Genomic DNA, 21,450 nt, shown 5'->3' with positions numbered 1-21,450 from the left:
ATGGATACTGCTTGTGTTGTTTTATTTTTACAGGGTGTGCCGATACGAAGGCCTGACTCTCCAACGGGCCACCTGTACAGCAAGAGCAAGAGCAGGTTGCGCGCGCATCCAGGCAGCCTCTCCATTCCCTCAGCATTACAATCCATGGGGGCACAGCCGACGTCATCGTTAATCAGGTAATATCCATGTAAATAATCATTTCCATGACGCGTCCATTATATCGTGAATTCTATAGGCCCTCGTTCAGGTGCCCAGGAGGGTAATGATGCCAGGGAACCGGAAATTACGTGTAACGGGTGGTTCGGTGTGGTTGGTTCGGCACATGGCAGACAGGTCTCGTAAACCTCCCACGCCCATGCCTTCACAAGCTATGGGGGCGTGTCTGAAACTCGATGTTAGGTTAGACCCAGCAAACACAAGTACGTCGGGCCTTCAGTGGGCCGTCGTGTGTTGTACGTAGCGGCGGCCCGACGGTGCAAAACGCCGTCTGCCCGATGTCATTTTTGCTCATTTTTATAACGGAGGCCCGACGTAGTATGCCGATCATATGCCTCCCATATGCCGATCATGTGCCTCCCATATGGCGCTCTTTGCCTCCCATATGCTGATCATATGCCGTCCATATGCCGATCATATAATATGCAAGCCCCTGCCCCCACTCACCCCCTTCCCCCTTCACTTTTACCACAAGCCACACTGGCTTACACACACACACACACACACACACACACACACACATATATATATATATATATATATATATATATATATATATAGATATATATATATATATATATATATATATATACTCACATCTATATGCACAAATACTACAGCACCACGTATACACAAGGACATAAGAAATAAATGTATTGCAATGACTGAAATTATAACTATGATTCTAAATATAATATACTATAGTTACTTAACTAGACCGATATAAATTAAATTTGCATGAAAAATTATACCATGTTACAAATTACTTTTGCATGTCACTTGTACATCAAACTAAGTAAGAATCTTGAAGAGTATAACAAAATTAGTCACCTAATATATTTATTATTGGTGATAATGAAACTTCATTGACCACTTTGACTTTATGAATGATTATATTACAATAGTAAAATATAATGGTCTTAACAAAAATTACAGACACCTGTAATAATTTGAGGTAGTTATCATATATATATATATATATATATATATATATATATATATATATATATATATATATATATATATATATATATATATATATATATATATATACAGGTAACTCTCGATTTACGCGAGTTTGGTTTACGCGTTTTTGAAATAACGCGGGGTCCAAAATCCCCCCAAAAAATTTATTTACACGTTTTTTCCACTTATACGCGATATTTTATGGAGTGGCCACCAGATGTCTCACGCAACTGGACTCACATAGCGCCGCGGCCACACAGCAGAGCTCAGTTCTTCCCGCGCGCCACTTGAACAACAATACAGTACCCACGCTGCCACGCTACTTAACAATAGGGGTGGGCAGGTACCGGTACTAACGGTACTAGCTATATGGTACAGTACCGGTACCAGACTGCTCGGTACCGGTACCAATACTAGCTAGCCACTCATGGTGTCCCTCATTTCTTCCTCACACGAGTGAGGCTGAGACTGAGTGCCTGAGTGGATATCTCGGTGATATGGATATTCTCTCTCTCTCTCCACTGAATGAAGTAAATAAGCATATTATTCCCACCATCACTCGTAGATTATGACAGAGAACTAGGCAAGACACAATTCACACGTTTCTGGTGACACGCGCCATACAGCTGTTTGTTGTATGGGTGTGGTTGTGTGGTTTGTAAACAATGCAAATGGCGGCCTGGCTGGGATTGCGCGAAATATCTCCTCGTACAAGACTCATGATGTACAGTTTCTGATATCATATTTACCCCATTATCTCACTAATATTAATAATTAATAATGAACACATGGATATTTTTTTCCAATATGATTTTTTATGTAGCTTGTACTGCTCCTTAGTCATACAATCAAGCCACCTGTGACATCAAGATCAAGATCATACAAATGGCGCCCGACGGAAAAACGGGATAACAACAAGGCATGGGCAATCCTCCATCGATTTCAATTTTGTATAGTAGTTATTAGATCACCCTGTATTCTATGGTAACATATTATGAGACAGCTACGGACTATGAAGGATTATATACAATGATAAAGGAAAGTTTGCCGTTATTGGATAAGACAAAAAAGACCCTTAAAAACACCCCAAAGAAGAAAAAAATCATTAAAAATTTGTACATTCGGCGTACAAGGCGCAGGGCTAAACTTTCAGGCATTTTTTATGTGAAAAAGGTGCGCGCTATACGCTGAAAAATACGGTTTTTATTTTTCGACAGAAACCTACCTCTTGTTTGATTTACATTGTTTTTGATTTACGCGACCTCTCCAAGAACGCAATACTCGCGTAAATCGAGAGTTACCTGTATATATATATATATATATATATATATATATATATATATATATATATATATATATATATATATATATTATGTTTAATATTCACATAATATTTGCTAGCATTGCAATTAAAGGTTAGATCTGTTAGAGCTACATACTAAAGGAAGAAAGCAAGATTTGAATTCACCAAATCCATCTGGCGCCGCTTGGCGAACATTTTTTATTTTTTATTTTTTTACAAATACAAACACGATAATGCTCGCAATATCTTTTATTTACTTTGTATGTTTATTATTTCTTTTATTATTATTATTATTATTATTATTATTATTATTATTATTATTGTTAGACATGGGGTAATCGTAATCTGTAATCGTAATCAGTTACAATCAATTACAGTTTTCAAGTAATCGTAATTGTAATCGATTACCCTCTTGTTTTTTGCTAAGTAATCGTTATCGAATACATTAATAATGTAATCGCAATTGTGATTACTTCTGCGATTCCATTAGCAAAGTTTTAGTTAATAGTTTCTCACACAGCAAGTATGTATTGTAAATATCTGTAGTAATTCAATCAATTAAATATTTAGTATGGTACATGTGTATGAAATTTGCAAGTTCACCTTTCAGTCCTTCCTGTAATCACAATTGTAATCATGATTAACTCTCGCGCATGATGACGCGTTTCGCGTCATCAAAAGGTAAAAGGTCCTGGCGCACAATGACACGAAACGCGTCATAAAAGATAAAAAAATTTATTAAAAATTAAGTTTTCGGTGAAAGTGCGTCAAATTTGGGAGCGTTATTTGTTGGGATAAGTTTCTTAATGGTAACATATGGCAACCTTTCTAAGGAGCGTAGATGAGGGGCTTAGAGCGATTTTTATTTGTTAGCCTACTCTGACGGGAGAGGAAAAAATACAGTTTTCTCAGCGTAACTCGGGAACTAATAGGAGAAATTTGAGGATACCACAAGAACCCATACTAAATTCCGCTTCGAAAAATATATTTAGCTAAAAAAGCTGGCCCACAAAATATCAAGCTAGCGAGTGGGGAAGAGTTGGTGCTTCGGATTTATTGTCTACAATACTCTATAGTGAGACTTTAAACAATATATATATATATTTATATATATATATATATATATATATATATATATATATATATATATATATATATATATATATAGATATATATATATATATATATATATATATATATATATATATATATATATATATATATATATATATATATATATATATATATTGTTATGCCGGACGTGTTACTTGGGTTCCGTGTCGCCGTCAGGAGACTCCGTGGGAGGAGATATGTAAACACTTTCCACAGTTTCTGTAGTTTAATGTTCTTCCTTAGTAGTACACTTCACTCTGACTCTTCACTTACCACTAGCTTACTATCACTGGGACTCCGCCTCTCTCGCCCTCTTCTCCTATATATATCCAGAACAGTACAGTCTAGAATATTACAGTATATTTCAGATCATACAAGAACATGTAGCAAAATATATGCGAGTTGGCAACACTTCCTGCCTGGCGCCTGGCCGCGGACGGCTTGCCTTGCTCCCCGCCCTCTGGTCGCTTCTCCTGAAGCCTTCTAGAGGCCTATGGTCGCCGGGGGAAGCTTCCAGCACTACACTATCCCCCCCTCTTAATTGTGATCGTCCCGATCACACTTAACTATGTACAAACATAAGAGAATTAATCAAAAACATAATAATCGTCGTATCGCTGTGGACGCCTGCGTTGTCTCTGTCTTCTGTTCGTTGCCTCCTGCGCGTCTGTCTCCTGGTGCGCCTCGTCGTCGTCCGCTTCTTGGGGTGTCCCTGGAACATCTGCCGAAGCCGGGAGGTTATCTCCCTCGGCTGAAAGGGCCAGGAGGCCTACGTCGTCGTCGACCTCCTCTCGGTCCTGGACGTCCCTTGCGTTTTCGTCGGCTGCTGGATGTCTGTAGTTGTTCCAGGTGTAGTTTCCCGGACCGTGGTACCTCCATAGGCGGTTGACGTGGACAACTTTCGGCTTGGTCTTTTCCGTTCTCCGGATTCGGTAAGTCACGTCGGAGAGGCGTTCTAGCACAGTGTAAGGGCCTTCCCAGGGGCTTCTTCTTAGCGGCACCTTCATATTCCTTCTTCCTCTTATAGCATTCGTTCTCCTTGTGCCCAACCTTCTCGCAGTACCAGCATGTTCCTTGGAACCTGTCTGTGTCGCTGACAGCGCCCTTTCGTGCCCTAAAGCCAGAAGTCGAGTCGTCCCTGAAGCTTGACAAGCTAGACCTAACAAAGGACTCAAACTCCATGGCACGTGCCAGAGCTTCCTGCATTGATGTTGGCTTAGCTTGGTTCACTTGTATCTTCAGCTGAGGGCTGTCCAGGGCATCGATGAATTGATCACGCAGCAAAACCGTCAGCAGGTCAGGGGTGGCACCTGGGTATGCCTTGTGCGCCATGCTCTCAAGGTCCTGAGCGAGTTCCTGAAGAGACTCGCCGCGCCTCCTGTTGCGGGTTCTGAACCTAACCCTGAAGAGCTCGTTCTGGTGCTTGGTCCCATATCGTTGCTCCAGCGCCTGTGCCAGCCCGCTGTAGCTGCCCTTTGTCGCATTGTCGAGCTGAGCAAGGACCTCCAGCGCCGCCCCTTTCAGGCTAGTGGCCAGCTGTACCGCGCACTCTTGGTCATCCCATCCGTTCCGAGCTGCCAACAGCTCAAACTGAGCGCGGTAAGCCTCCCAGGAGACCTTGCCATCAAACTCCTGAGGCTTCTTTCTAACAGGCGAACCCAGCAGACCCATGGGGCTGGCGGAACTTCTTGCGGGGATAAACTCAGGCGAAACAGGGCTCAAACTACCCCGGACTTGCGTAGGAGGAGCATCTTGGGTACAACTAGCCCCTGCAGGCACTGGCTGTCCGTTTCCAGCCAAGCAGTCTTCAAGGGCCTTCACTCTGTCACTTACTTCTAATATTTCTTTGTGTGTCGTCTCCCGTACCACCTCCATCTCTTGTTGAAGATTTGTGTGTTCTTTCTCCACTTCTATCAGGCGTTGTCCCAAGTTCGTGGTCACATCAGTCATTTCTCTTCGCACTGACTCACTTCCATCTTGTACTGCTTTTAGCTGTAGCTGTAATCCTGTGAAGCGATCTTCTAGCTGTTCTTTGAGTTCTTGGAGTGTTCTTTCTTGTTGTTGCTGTGCTCTTTCTTGTTGTTCTTTGAGTTCTTGGAGTGTTCCTTCTTGTTGTTGCTGTGCTCTTTCTTGTTGTTCTTTGAGTTCTTGGTGTGCTTTTTCTTGTTGTTCCTTGAGTTTTTGGAGTGTTCCTTCTTGTTGTTGCTGCGCTCTCTCTTGTTGTTCTTTGAGTTCTTGGAGTGTTTCTTCTTGCTGTTGCTGTGCTTTCTTGTTGTTCTTTGAGTTCGTGGAGTGCTCTTTCTTGTTTCTCCCCCTGTGGTCTCAAGGCTTCCAAAAGTTCAGTCAACATGTCGTCCCTCTGGGCAGCTTGGGAACGAGTCTCCATGGCGAAAAACAAATGCCTACACTCCTGACACCAGTGTTATGCCGGACGTGTTACTTGGGTTCCGTGTCGCCGTCAGGAGACTCCGTGGGAGGGAGATATGTAAACACTTTGCACAGTTTCTGTAGTTTAATGTTCTTCCTTAGTAGTACACTTCACTCTGACTCTTCACTTACCACTAGCTTACTATGACTGGGACTCCGCCTCTCTCGCCCTCTTCTCCTATATATATCCAGAACAGTACAGTCTAGAATATTACAGTATACTTTAGATCATACAAGAACATGTAGCAAAAATATATGCGAGTTGGCAACACTTCCCGCCTGGCGCCTGGCCGCGGACGGCTCGCCTTGCTCCCCGCCCCTCTGCTCGTTTCTCCGGGAGCCTTCTAGAGGCCTATGGTCGCCGGGGGAAGCTTCCAGCACAACAATATATATATATATATATATATATATATATATATATATATATATATATATATATATATATGTATAGATATATCCTACGGTTTCTATCCTTCTCTCTGTACCTTTATCTCCAGTTTCCTTTCTGATCGTTCTATTTCTGCAGTGGTAGACGGTCACTGTTCTTCCCCTAAATCTATTAACAGTGGTGTCCCACAGGGTTCTGTCCTATCTCCCACTCTTTTTCTGTTGTTCATTGATGATCTTTCCAAAACGAACTGTCCTATCCATTCCTACGCCGATGATTCCACTTTGCATTACTCAACTTCTTTTAATAGAAGACCCACCCTTCAGGAACTTAACGACTCAAGGCTGGAGGCTGCAGAACGCTTAGCCTCAGACCTTACTATTATTTCCGATGGGGGCAAGAAGAACCTGGTGTCCTTCAACGCCTCAAAAACACAGTTTCTCCACCTATCCACTCGACACAATCTTCCAAACAACTATCCCCTATGCTTTGACAACACCCAGCTATCACCTTCCTCAACACTAAACATCCTCGGTCTATCCTTAACTCAAAATCTCAACTGGAAACTTCATATCTCATCTCTTACTAAATCAGCTTCCTCGAGGCTGGGCGTTCTGTACCGTCTCCGCCAGTTCTTCTCCCCTGCACAGTTGCTGTCCATATACAGGGGCCTTGTCCGCCCTCGTATGGAGTATGCATCTCGTGTGGGGGGGCTCCACTCACACAGCTCTTCTGGACAGAGTGGAGGCTAAGGCTCTTCGTCTCATCAGCTCTCCTCCTCATACTGATAGTCTTCTACCTCTTAAATTCCGCCGCAATGTTGCCTCTCTTTCTATCTTCTATCGATATTTCCACGCTGACTGCTCTTCTGAACTTGCTAACTGCATGCCTCCCCCCCTCCCGCGGCCCCGCTGCACTCGACTTTCTACACATGCTCATCCCTATACTGTCCAAATCGCATATGCAAGAGTAACCTGCATCTTCACTCTTTACTTCCTCACGCTGGTAAACTCTGGAACAATCTTCCTTCATCTGTATTTCCACCTGCCTACGACTTGAACTCTTTCAAGAGGAGGGTATCAGGACACCTCTCCTCCTGTATTTGATCTTCCTTTCCGCCACCTCTTTTGTTTTACTGTAGGCGCAGCAAGTAGCGGTCTTTTTGTTTATTATTTTTTTCTTTTATTGTGTGCCCTTTAGCGGCCTCCTTTGTTGTAAAAAAAAAAAAAAAAAGAAATATATATATATATATATATATATATATATATATATATATATATATATATATATATATATATATATATATATATATATATATAGCTCTATTTTATTTGCGCATGTTCTAGTACAAGTCTTTATGAAGCCATTGATACCATATTTATTGGGTACGCTATATCTGTGAGGGTAAATGCGTCCGTGTATCGTGGTGGCAAAAAAGGCCGGACGGGCCTGAGAAATGTATGATGAGAAGAACAGAAAATTATTGGATACTTGTGTTTAGAGATAGTGTTAATACATCATGTAACCGTAATCGATTACACCTAATTTTATTGTAAACGTAATCGTGAAAATATGAAGTAATCATAATCGATTACATAACGTAAGCAATCGCAACATGTCTTGTTATTATTATTATTTGTAGTAGTAATAGTTTTAGTAGTTGTAGTAGTAGTAGTATCATAATAAGTAGGCTAGTAGTAGGGTTCACAGGAATGATAACCCCCCCAGATCTCGTGAATCTTTGAAAGGGCGCAATTTAGGTCCTTCTATTGAGAGAGGTTGAATAATGCAGAGTGGAGTCGTCGGCGTATGAGTGGACAGGACAGTTTGTTATGGAAAGCAGATCATATATAAATAACAGGAAGAGAGTGGGTGATAGGACAGAGCCCTGTGGAACACGTACCACTGTTGATAGGTTTAGGGGAAGAGCAGTGACCGTCTACCACTGCAGAGATAGAACGGCCGGAAAGGAAACTGGAGATATAGGAACAGAGAGAGGGATAAAATCCGAAAGAGGCCAGTTTAGAAAGCAAAACTTGTGCAAGACTCTTTTGCAGGGTTTCCATATGTCTAGTTCATCTGAATAAGTTTCACCGAAACGGCTAAGAGAGGATGACCAAGAGTCACTTAAGGGGGGCGACTACGGGGTATTTTTGGCCGAATATTTTTGAAATCTGAGAAATTCTTTTTCTTCGCTCACTGTGGCCGAGATAGCCTAAATTATCAAGTGGTAAGGTTTGTTTTGGTCAAATTAAATCCCTTACGGCCGGGAAGCCATGTTTAAATACCCAGCAGTTCGTCAGAGGCCTGAGTCACGCGGTTACACACGTGGTGTCATTCAATGCTTATATACGCGTAAATTTTCAATAAAAAATGATTTCTTCTTTATGAATCTGCATCACTGGGCATCTCAGAGAGGGTGGATGGAGTGAGTCATGCTGCCCGAGGGCCGAGAGGACTGTAGATCACGCGTCACAACTTTGGCTATGAGGATGGGAACATAATATTACATATGTTTGGTTCTCAAGAAAGATTACAAGAATCTCTTCACTGGCAAGACCTTGAAAGAGCCAGACATGCAACACCCAAGTCCAAAAAGAAAAGAAAACAGCAGAAGAAGGATGAAGAATACCAGCCTGGAGAATATTGAAAAATCTGGCGACAATGAGAAAGGTGGCGCCTTTGACACCCTCACATACCAGTGAATAATACTTTCTCAACACTGAGAAAAGGGACCAGATGCCTTATCAATATCTCCAGTCAATCAGCAAGGTTTGCACAATCATGTGTGAAAATTTCATCTCAATCGGACAATTATGAAGGGCATGACAGGGTAAATGCAAAAAAAATTTAGGAGCCGATTTCTCAAAAGTTGGTTTTTACACTTCAAAAATTTCAAAAATCAGTAAATCATCTGACTGACAATTGTTAGGTATCAATAAAAACTTCAATCAAAGGCCGATTTTTTTATTGGAATAGATTTTTCAATATGGCCATAGAAAACGGGATACAGAGCGGAGAAAATCAAGTGTGAAAAAAAAATTTAAAAATTTTCTCTCAAAGATAAAAGCAAAAATCAAAAATCTGTTCCCGACAAAATGTAGATATATAATCGAAGTTTCATTGGTAATTTTTTCAAAGTGATTGACTTAAAAATAAAGCCTGTGAAACAAATTGAAAAAAAACGCGTTTTACCTCAGTGCCCCCTATCATTCACCCAATCTCCATGAAATTCACTATACAATCCTCATTAACACCAACAAACAACATAATAAAATTTCAAGGCTATTGGATCTACCAAAAGAGCTGTAGGGGGGGGGGTAGTCGCCCCCCTTAAGAGAGCAAGAAGATCGCCAGTAGAACGCCCCTTGCGGAATCCATACTGGCGATCAGGTTAGAAGTGGAAAGGTGCTTTTGAATCTTCCAGTTGCAGATTGATTCAAAAGCTTTAGATTAACAGGAAAGTAAAGCTATGGGGTGGTAGTCTGAGGGATTGGAACGGTCACCCTTCTTAGGCACAGCCTGTACAAAGGCATACTTCCAGCAGGAAGGAAAGATAGATGTTGATAAGCAGAGATGAAAGAGTTTGACCAGGCAGGGTGTCAGCACGGAAGCACAGTTTTTAAGGACAATCATTTCCATCAAGTCCATAAACCATCTGAGAGTTGAGGCTAGAGAGGGCATTTAAAACATCTTTATGAAAAATCTTAGTAGCAGGCTTAAAGAAGACAGAGGGGGTATGAGTAGGAGGACTATGCCCTGAATCGTCTAGGGTGGAGTTCTTACAGAAAGTTTGAGCGAAGAGTTCAGCCTTAGAGACAGATGAGACGGCAGTGCTCTCGTCAGGGTGAAGGAGAGGAGGGAAAGAGGAAGAAGTGAAATTGGTGGAGATATTTTTGGCTAGGTGCCAGAAGCCATGGGAAGAATTAGAAAAAGCAAGGTGTTGACATTTTCTGTTGATGAAAGATGTTTTGGTAAGTAGGAGAATAGATTTGGCACGATTCCGGGCTGAAATGTAAAGGTCATGGTTAGTAGGAGTGCGAAGGCTCTGGTACCTTTTGTGAGCTGCCTCTCTGTCTTTAATAGCACGAGAACAAGCATGATTAACCCTTTCATTGCTAAACGCTTGCAGCGGGCGTTAGGCGTATTTACTGGTGGCGCTAAACGCTTGCTGCAACCTCCAGCCGCACTCAAATCTCCCGCATATGAGAGTGTTCCAACGCTAATTCTCACAACACAGGATTGCCAATTGAGTGGGTTCTTCACTAAATTTGGTGGAAAATCATGTCAGCCCAGCGCGGAAAATCTACGGACGAGCAACTGGTGGATGTTAATTGTTGACCAATATAGCGACATTTTTGCATAGCTTCACCTATCACATGACTGATATTTTGACCAAATAGTTGTAAATTTTGCAGTTAGCAATGCTGCCCTGCCAGCACCCCGTCGTCAAGAGATCTACAGTAGTTGCCTTATGGCTGACCGTCGCACGTATAAATGTACGTCTTCACAGGCAACACCCATGAACGTGCCTGTACTTTCGCAGGAGAGGCTTACATTATTGAATCGTATAGATCTTGGCCTCCTGTTTCAATGGCGTTTTGTTTTTAGCTGTGATGAATAGTTTTGAGATACAGCGGTTAAAGAGCGAGCACTAACGTCACTTGCTGGTGGTGTTAAAGCTCGCTGAGTGCCAGTCGCACTCACATCAAAAACACCCCTGAACATGCCTGTACGTTCGCAGAGAGGCTTACACAACCGAATCTTATAGATTTTGGCCTCCTCTTTCCAATGGTGTTTTTGTTTTGTAACTGTGATGAATAGTTTTTGAGATATAGCGGTTAAAAGAGATCCCCTTCCCCCACTGGGGTGCCCAAACGTGCCTGAGGGGATAGTCTCATTGCGAGCGCTTAGCAATGAAAGGGTTAAACCAAGGCTTTTTAGCATGAGTAGAGAATGAATGTGGGCGCGGTATTTAAAAATGCTGGCTTACACTCGAGATTTAAATGATTTTAAAGACCACGGATTAGACTGAAATGTTGGTAGATATATGTAAGGAGGCTGTTAGATAATTAAGTAAGTTTTATATGTGTACAGTAAATAAGGTATGTTGAGGGAGAGAAAGTACTGCTGGCAATTAATGCTACCAACATGCATCTTGGCTTACAGGGATTAATTTATAAAAACTACAAAATTATCTCAACAAATTATCAATAGATTTGGAAATATACCATATAGAAACATATGATACAAATGTAATGGTATCCTCTTAACTAAAAAAAAAAAAAATATGGTCATGCTAAATTTTATAGCAAAAATAAAGAAGCATAAAATAATTGAAAATAACCAAAACATTTTGAGTAAACTAAAAGACATGATGATGCTCAATAACATAGGATTAAAGAATTATCCTCGCAGCTTGAATTGAAGTACAGTACTCTCAGATCTATAAAGTTCATCCTCACAACAAGGGCAGATTAAAAAAAAGAAAAGAAAACTTTAAGAAGTTATTGATGGCAAACATAAACAAATACAAACAAATCCTTTTCCTTGACATTTAGAAAAAAAAAAAAAAAAAAAAAAAAAAAACTAACAGGACACAATCATCACAAAAGTATTCATCTTTATAATCAAATCCCACAGGTAGGCACCAGGGACATGTCCAGTGGGGACATCCTTGGGTCTCACATCCAACCCATTTTGACTGTAAAACTTCCCTTTCATCATCCCAGTCCATGCCACATCCATTGCAGGTCTGGTCCTCCATTAGACCTACATTTTCTTCACCTGTTTCAGAAATCCTGGTTTGCTTCTTTTCTTTGGTGGATTTCAAATTTGTAGCTGACCCTTTACCTTTACCCTTGCCCTTTCCCTTAGGAGCATCAGTCTTTCGATGCTTCGTTGCTTTAGCATTAATTTCTGTTTGCTGCCTCTCAATATCCTGCTGTACATTCTCAGCAGTCATGTCTCGAGCTTTAGACTGTATTCTCAGAGGTCGTTTACAACCCCGAGGTATTTCTTCTGCAGGAGGGAAGGGGATCTGAGAAGTTTCAGTAGATAGAATACCACGGGCAAATAGTGTGTTGGTGTTGGGATTTTGAGGACTTATGACCTGGGTAGGACTGTGTGTACTATTGGATTTTAATTCCTCATTTATAGTGATATGTACTGAGCTGGTAGAGGCATGCTGCCTACAGAATCTGCTCGGCACAGAGCAATAGAGTCTGCTGATGAGCCAGGCTCTTCCTGAGGGATGTCATGGAGTATCTGAATATCATCTGTTATGTTTTCCTCAGTTTGTGTGGCAGCATCTGTTGCAGAGCTAGTTGGTGGCGCAGCAAGGTCAATGTTAGTGTCTGGAAGGAGCTTATTTCTTAGTAGACTTTTATCTATTGCATTGGGGTTGAAAGGATATATACCACATTCACGAAAGCCAGCTTTGATGTTGGACATTGTCATACTGTCATCAAATGTTTTTTTTTTTTTTTTTATGATTCTTGCCACGTTTTTCTTTGGAATCCAAAAGTTATCTTTAATGGACCGTATTGGCTTTCCGTGCAGCGCCGCACTCGGAGACTCGGGGAAACACAACGAAAGTACTTTTTTGACTTAACTCGGTTCCTCTTCTATTTCAGAAAAAAATAAGGTTAAGATTCGTTTTAGGTCCGTGCCAGTATCTCATTATACCTACCTTATGAAACATCAGTATCTCTTCATATATCTTTTCTACAAACCTTCAGCAGTCATGGAAACACTTTGAAAATCCAATTCAAGGACTTTTTTTTTACTCTAAAAAATATGGTATAATGTTAATGAAATCGCTGCGCTGCCTCTGGTGACGGCCACGGACACTCTGCCGCAGGTGTAGCGAGAAATACGTCCTCGCTGAAATAAGTCACACATTCATGTTGGGGGGGGGGTCCAGGGGGGGCACAGCCCCCCTAGTTAGAAGGGGGGGGTCGAGGGGGGCGCAGGCCTCCTGTTAGTAGGTCATAAAGTTCGGTTGGAGTAGTTTAAATATGCTCCGACCCTAAACCCTCTGAGCTATATTACGGCTGCGGTGGCTACAAGCGTGCCATGTCACGCTAAAGGAGGCAACACGCTTTCGTAAACATTATCCCCTATTTACAAGAGTAAAAAAAAAGTCCTTGAATTGGATTTTCGAAGCGTTTCCGTGACTGTTGAAGGTTTGTAGAAAAGATATATGAAGAGATAGTGATGTTTCATAAAGTAGATTATGAGATACTGGCATGGACCTAAAATGAATCTTTACCAAAAATAATACTGGTTGTCCTTTGGAGCCAAACTTAAAAACGTGGTATCTGCTGGTAAGAAAAAAAAATGTACTTACCCTTTGCTGGCAAAGTTTTAAGGTTTGCGTCTGTGTGTGGTGTATGTGACCACTGAGGGGCGAATGTGCCGCGGGCCACAGCCTCTTCCTGAGCTACCCAAAACAGGGAAAACATAGTGGGAGGTTTTGCATTTTCCTTATTTTGCTCTCTAGCAGTTTAAGAATGATTTAATTTCCTGTTAAATAATTGTTAGTTTAAGTACCTGTAGCTATTTTCACTTCTGGTCTCAAGATAAGTGATTTAGAGATGCCTTCTCGTTGGGAGCAGCGCCAAACTGCCCCGAACACCAAAACCATTGTAAACAAAGTCTCTTCTGCCGGGCACTGCTCCTGTCTCTCAACCCTCTAGAGTTGCCCTCGGCGCCTTCAGGTCATCTTCCACCCTGGCCCTGCAGGCAGAGGCAGGCCTTCCTTCACTAGACCACAGGCACAACACCAAGATGGTCACCACCTATCACAAAGTGACAACCTCTCCTTACTCCTCGCCAGTCCATCCCAAGACGGACGTGACCCTCTCCCTGACACCCCATACCTAGCGCCACTGCCCGTGGTGCCCCACACAACCTGACACACAAACAAATAAGGGAAGCCTGACACCAGAACACTTCATGCTGCACTGCCCGATATTTCACTCTCTTCACACCCTGACCTTCACTCCCTTCCCACCCTTCCCACAAAAGTGACTGTGAAAGCAGTCCACAGTACATATGGTGGTAAATCTTGGGAATAGCGGCTCCTAGTGGGTGAGCGTTTAGGGCACGGTGTGGTGGTAATTACAACATTTATAGTACGTACGACGGGGTCCGCTTGTCAAAACCCTGTCGTACGTGCTAGAAATGTTGTTATTACCACCACACCGTGCCCTAGCTATTCCTAAGATTTACCCATGTGGTAGCAATATAAAGAAAATAAAGCTTGTGGTTACACATTGAAGCCCTTACTGTGTCTCACCACTTTTAAACATGCATCGGCTAATCTTGAAGTAATGGCAGCCATCTCGCTTAATGTTAACACTGACTTTGTGTTGTATTTAATTTCTCTTTGAGTGCACTGGTTTTGTTAACGTGTCTGTACTGCAGCGACTTGCCTGATGGGTGAGCCTCCCATAAATCACTCTGTGAGTGGGGGTACTTTTTTAAGATGGGCGACTGGTTAAGGAGTGGCTCTCCCACCTTGCTGGTCGCGGTTTCGATCCCTGGCGCCAGCAAAACCTTTCCTTGTCTGGATTAATTTCTTGTGTGTTTCGTTACACGCGGAAGTCGTGTTGGAGTGTATTAAAGAGTAAATTCTGGCGTTTCATGTCATTATCTCGTCCCCTACTCATCCAACGGCTCGTCTCATATTCATATCCTAGTAACCTTCGGATCTCCCAGAAATCAATGGAAAAGATTTTAGAAATTAAAACAAATGTGAAAGACCGGAATATGCTTGGGAACTCGCATTGCCACAGGTGGTGCAAACCCGTGGCTCACCACTGTAGCTTACTCTGCCACTGGTGAAATTGATGTACTGCATATTTATCGTTGAAAATAAACTTGCAAGGTCTAAACTAACCTAACCTGACCTAACGTACCTATTGGCTTTGTCGCCCACGGCTACATGGACTCCCACACATTTTGTGGCTGTTTTCACAGCTGTTTTGATCTCTACACTCTTTCCCAGTGATATTGGGAGGTTTGAAGATACATGTACAATTCGTATATATGACAATAAAAATAGTACTTTATCAAGTAGGAGATGAAATATCAGCACATCAGGTTAGGTTAGGTTAGATCTAGTTGGGTTAGGTAATTTATATTTATTTCGTTAACTTTAATTGATTACCATAGATATGTGCGATTCACTTCACACTGTGCCTTTGTTATCAATGGAGGGGAATATGGAGTGGATCATATATATTTTTCATAAACGAACTTAACAAATCTATATTAATCTAATTTTACGTTCCTAACTCAATATAACCCTAAAGATTGGAATATGTTACATGGGTATAAATTATGAGTAGCTCATATTTCAAGTTGTCATTCCCCTTATTTGTTTAAATTATATGACTGATTGAGGTTGCATACTTTTTGGAGCTAGTATACATATTACTTAATGAATAACCTTATTCTCATTGATTATGTTGCTAGTGGACCACATAAGCTTTATGTAAATGGATATTACGCTCTTTTCCAGTTATTTTACTACTGCCGGATGTCATAATAAACTGAAAAATATTGTGTATATTTTATTTAAAACATAGTCTTGATTTATGAAATATTTACACATCTATGACAAACGGCAGCAGCAAATTGATGAGCCTTATCTTTAATATCCATTTAAAAAAAAGAGGAGGCTGGTGTGGAGATGGGTAAGTATAACTATACCACAAAAACTGCGTGAAAGTTTTTATTTCAAGTCAGTAACAATAATATAAAATAATAATGTAATGATACTGTGTTATGATATCAATAATAATAATCCTAATCCTTATAATAGTAACGGTAATAACAATAATAATGTGCGTAGCCTGTGGTCCGTTTCATTTCATGTTAATCAGCATAGCGGGAATTTTGATAATTGTTCCACCTGTGCATTTTAGTTTGTGAATACGTGAAGTTCAAATGTTGTGATAGACATTTCAGCTAATTTTTCAATAATATATTGGGGAGGCAGAGGCGGAGTGGTTAGCATGCCGGCGCTGCTTCTGAGAGATCCAGGAAGGACGCGGGTTCGAATCCTGGCTATCACACAGCTGGGATTTTTCAGTCACCACCGAGTGGGCCAAGACTACCCACATTTTTTTTTTTTTTTTTTTTTTTTTACAGCAAAGGAGGCAGTTCAAGGGCACACAAAAAGCAAACATTAATAAAAAAAAAGCCTGCTACTCACTGCTCCTAAAAAGAATCCAAAGAGGTGGCCGAAAGATAGGTCAATTTTGGGAGGAGAGGTGTCCTGATACCCTCCTCTTGAAAGAGTTTAAGTCGTAGGCAGGAGGAAATACAGATGAAGGAAGAGTGTTCCAGAGTTTACCAGCGTGAGGGATGAAAGAGTGAAGATGCTGGTTAACTCTTGCATAAGGGGTTTGGACAGTATAGGGATGAGCATGAGTAGAAAGTCGAGTGCAGCGGGGCCGCAGGAGGGGGGGAGGCATGCAGTTAGCAAGTTCAGAAGAGCAGTCAGCGTGGAAATATCGATAGAAGATAGAAAGAGGCAACATTGCGGCGAAATTGAAGAGGTAGAAGACTATCAGTATGAGGAGGAGAGCTGATGAGATGAAGAGCCTTAGCCTCCACTCTGTCCAGAAGAGCTGTGTGAGTGGAGCCCCCCACACATGAGATGCATACTCCATACAAGGGCGGAAAAGGCCCCTGTATATGGACAGCAACTGTGCAGGGGAGAAGAACTGGCGGAGACGGTACAGAACGCTGCTGCCCTTAAGACCACCGATCAACCCGGACTCCAGATTACCTCTCCAAAGAGAGCCTCAAAGATGAGCTCCGGGGGGCCGTATGAGCCAAAACATGAGGGTGCCTCTTTAAAACACTCGCCTGCACTACAATGGGCTGGGCCAACTATCAGGCCCCACCAGTGAAAAAGCCTAACGGTGCAATAGGCCACGACAAAAAAAAATCCTTCAAAATCCCTAACAAACCGCTTGGCATTGATAATAATATACCATAACAAGAACACAAAAAACAAGCTTGTATCAAACGGAATAGTCAGATCATACCCGAAGGATCTATGGCTCCTCAAATGCCTATAATTCATATCTGTTCAGGTACATTAAATGATCTGGGTGAGCAAGTGCAAATCAAGGATATTTTAATAATTTCCTGCATGTAAATAACAATTAGTATTCAAAGTAACATGAAATAGTCAATACTGTTTGTTGATTGTGATTATACCTAGGCTGCTTTGAATATGACCCATGTTATAAATAAATCCACTAAACTTGCATACAAACACTGACAGAGCCAGACGTCATTTTATGTACCTACAATGAGATGAATTAAAGTTACTTGACAGGTTGTAAATCATTCGTGTATGATCTGACAATACAGTTTGATAAAAGCTTGTCTTTCGTGTGCTTGTATGGTATATTAAGTACGCCGTCACCTGAACTCCCCTGTTCTCGAGGTACAGTTTGAGTTCTGGGACCGAATACTGGGAATAAATATGATTCATAGGTATGTGCAAGACGCCGTGGGCGATGCCTCCACGTGCGTGACCTTCTTTTTCCATTGGGAGTGTTTTATAGAGGGTCAGTTATGCTGTGGGGCCACGGCCTCCACAGCCCCTCCAGCCAACGTTTGTTTACATTTGTCGCCGCTTCTTCTTTTTCTTTAGACCTGATCGCACGCCAGGGGCCTCTGGCGGCGAAGAGGTGAATGGATAACCAATACGGTCCATTGCTTTTCCTAAATTAACTCTCTTTCCCAACTTTGACTTGAAGCTCTTGTACACAGCTACATCAAAAGGCTGACAGACAGTGGTGTACCGAGGGGGGGGGGGGCATGGGGCCATGGCCCCTCCCGTTTGCAAAGAAAAATAATAATGAATAAATAAATATTACAGGAAAATAATAGGAATATGTATATTAGTATTACAATTACGACGGGCGGATACAGGGGGGGGGGCCAGGGGGCCCAGGCCCCCCCAAAAATCTCCGTCACCTCAGAAAATCTTAAGTGTATGCGAATAGTCGGTACAGAATTGACTCGCTTATAATGTGCTGCAACTATAATACGGAATGTGTCGTCGGCTGTTGGTATATGCAGGCGCGGATACGAGGTGGGGAGCCAGATGGCCTGGGCCCCCCCCAAAAAAAAGTTAGGATAATTAAAATATTTGAAATACCCATGAATTGAGAAAACATAAAATATATTTAAGAAACCCCTATAAAGCTAGAGAGCTGGGGAATGAAGCCGGCCGCAGCTAGATACCTCTGGACGCTGTCCTCCAAACTTTAAAAACTCCTCCTCTATAGTTTCCTTGGGCTTTACTATACGGAGGTGGACGGGATGCGCAGGTAAGATTTAAGTTTTTTCGGTGTCTGATGTAATTTTTCACTCTCCTGCAGGGCCAGGGCACAACGAGCACGTGCCCAGGGCCCCGCGCTCTTATGGGCCCCGCACTCATCTAACAATCTATATACTCGTACTGGGCTGTAGTACGCTGTATCCAGGGGGAGGAGGGGCCGGAGGTGTTGGACGACCCCCCCATCCCCTAAAATGTCCACTTTCTGAGAGAGTCAAAACGAAAGCTGGTACCTTTCTGTTGCATTTCTGGAGAACTTAGGATTTTCTTTCTTTATTTTCAGTATTTAAGTTACAGAATCATATACTGAATATTACAGAGCAAGACTTAAAGGCCTAGGAAAAAATCTTTGTGACCTCATTCCTCACATGCAAGCTGAAAATGAATTTTAGTGCAGGCCACTATCATCATTCTGCACTTTGAAGAGGAAATAAGGGAAGACTTCCTTGCCTTTGTGCACGCCCAAGACCTCACCGGTAAAGGTTTGGCCTGGCTCCTTTTGTGCACCGTTGAAGACCTCGGATTGGACATGACCAAGTGCAAGGGACTTGGTTTCGATGGAGCAAGTGCCATGATGGGAAAATTCAAAGGGTGTGCCGCAGTACTCATGAAGAAGTACACCGACAATACTCCTGCTCTAACCACCGGCAGAATCTAGTATTGATGAAGGTGTGTGACGTCAAGGAAGTGAAGATCGCTTTTCAAACACTGACCTAGGCGTACAACTTTGTTCATTCTTCGAATATGCACTCGCTGCTTCACAGAGGTTGTCAAGCTTACCTCGGCCAAGCGCGAAAAGTTTGTTCCCCTGTGCCCCACCAGGTGAATTGAGAGGCATGATGCAGTTCTGGTTTTCGTTGAATTTCTGCCTGTCATCGCTGTTTTTCTCGAGGAAGAACTAGACGCCACCGCTGGGCTCCTTCTCATTGCCATACGTGTTTCCCGCTTTCTCGTTGGACTGGTTGTAGTGGCCACGATTCGTGGCATCGAGACCATTTTTGCCAAGTTCAGAGCAGATGCGGAGAATCATTTCCACGACGTGTTCATGAAAGCGGAAGAGGTTTTGGTTGCGGTGGAGTCATCGCATGACACCATCCCTGTGCCATGACTCTGTGGATGACAGACCCAGCGATCAAATGTTCCGGGCGAGATTGCTGAGGAGTACTGCCGCCGGGCGGTGTACATTCCGTTCGTGGACCACGTCTTGGCTGAGTTGAAGAGTCGGTTCGGCAACGACACAGTGCCTGGCGCACTTCAGCTCAAGCAACTCCTCAAAGGCCCCGAAACGGATGTTGCAGCTGTGCTTCAAGCGGCGACATCGAACCCCTGACACTCGTGAAGGTGCTGGGCATTATCTATTCCGGTCTTCCAAACTATCAAAGAAGCCCAGGCACACGCCAGCACCAGAATGTTCCCTAATCTCGCCATTCTCTTGAAAACTCTCTTGATGCTTCCAGTCTCCAATGCAGAAGCCGAGAGGTCTTTCTCAGCATTGAAAAGGCTGAAACCCTATCTGAGGAGTACCGTCGGCCAAGAGCGCCTGAACGGACTCGCCCTCCACTATGATATCCCCATTTCAGTCGAGAGAGTGATAAGCAAATTCGGCGAAAAAAACGCCGACTACTCTTTGCTTAGTGAGGCACTTGTTGAATACTTGGGAGCTTGTAAATATATTTCTGTAGATCAGCCAGTCTTTGCAAATGTGTTACCTCAATCCCATGTAAAAGAAGCCCTATAAGAATTCCTATTTATCTTCAGCTGTGTCTAATTTTACATATTTACTCTTTTTTTGTAAAGGTTAGGTTTGTAATTTATATATGACCTGAATTATGATCACCCTTGCTGCCTACATATCGAAATAAACGTTCAGTTTTCTTCGAATGCTCGTATGGTGATGATTTCTACATGGTCAGATGTGCAATTTGAATTGTCTCTTGTTATTGCTTGCCAGCTTAAATATTGATTGCACTTTATATATATATATATATATATATATATATATATATATATATATATATATATATATATATATATATATATATATATATATATATATATACACATATATACAGTGGAACCTCGGAATACGAGTAACTTAGTGTACGAGTAAATTAGAATATGAGCATTTCAACTCGTAAAAAATCGATTTAGAGTACGAGCGATAAACTAGAATACGAGCAAATGTGAGGAAATGGCAAGCATCCGCCTGTGACTGTTTTGAAAATCCCGCGCGGCGACTGCAATCTCGTGGCAGCCGCCCAAGTTATTGGTCGGCCGAGCACATGTACACAGTCAGTGTTTGTCGGAGGTTGGGTGAACTGACGTGCTTTCTGATCACTTCTTTGAGCATTTTCACCCTCATAACACACAATGGCGCCCAAGAGGAAGACAGGAGCCACTGAAGGCAGTGAGAGAAGGAAAAAAGGATCAATAACAATAGAAGATAAGAAAGAGATCATTGAAAAGTCTGAAAGGGGTGTTCGTGTGTCTCAGCTTGCTATGCAGTACGGTCGTTCTTCATCCAATGTATACGAAGTTGTAATGTTTGTGTAATTCTAAAAAAATATACCTATATATTTAATTTTTTTCAAAATTTTTTGGGCCTGGAACAAATTAAGTGGAACTCCATTAATTTCAATAGGAAAAGTCGTTTTAGAATACGAG

General features: G+C 42.1%; 1 long non-coding RNA gene across 1 annotated transcript in view; it reads left to right on the top strand.

Annotated features, from left to right (window-relative positions):
• The first annotated feature begins 39 nt into the window (after positions 1-39).
• The window catches only part of LOC126981681 (uncharacterized), a 40,901-nt gene continuing 19,490 nt past the window's right edge, over positions 40-21,450 (top strand). The window contains exon 1 of the long non-coding RNA XR_007734040.1: positions 40-176. This is a non-coding gene — a long non-coding RNA (uncharacterized LOC126981681). The remainder of the gene's footprint in view (positions 177-21,450) is intronic.

The sequence above is a fragment of the Eriocheir sinensis genome, chromosome 49 (genome assembly GCF_024679095.1).
Source record: "Eriocheir sinensis breed Jianghai 21 chromosome 49, ASM2467909v1, whole genome shotgun sequence".
Classification (NCBI taxonomy): Eukaryota; Metazoa; Arthropoda; class Malacostraca; order Decapoda; family Varunidae; genus Eriocheir; species Eriocheir sinensis.
The sequence above is the reverse complement of the archived record's forward strand: the minus strand, read 5'-3'. Positions and strand labels throughout refer to the sequence as shown.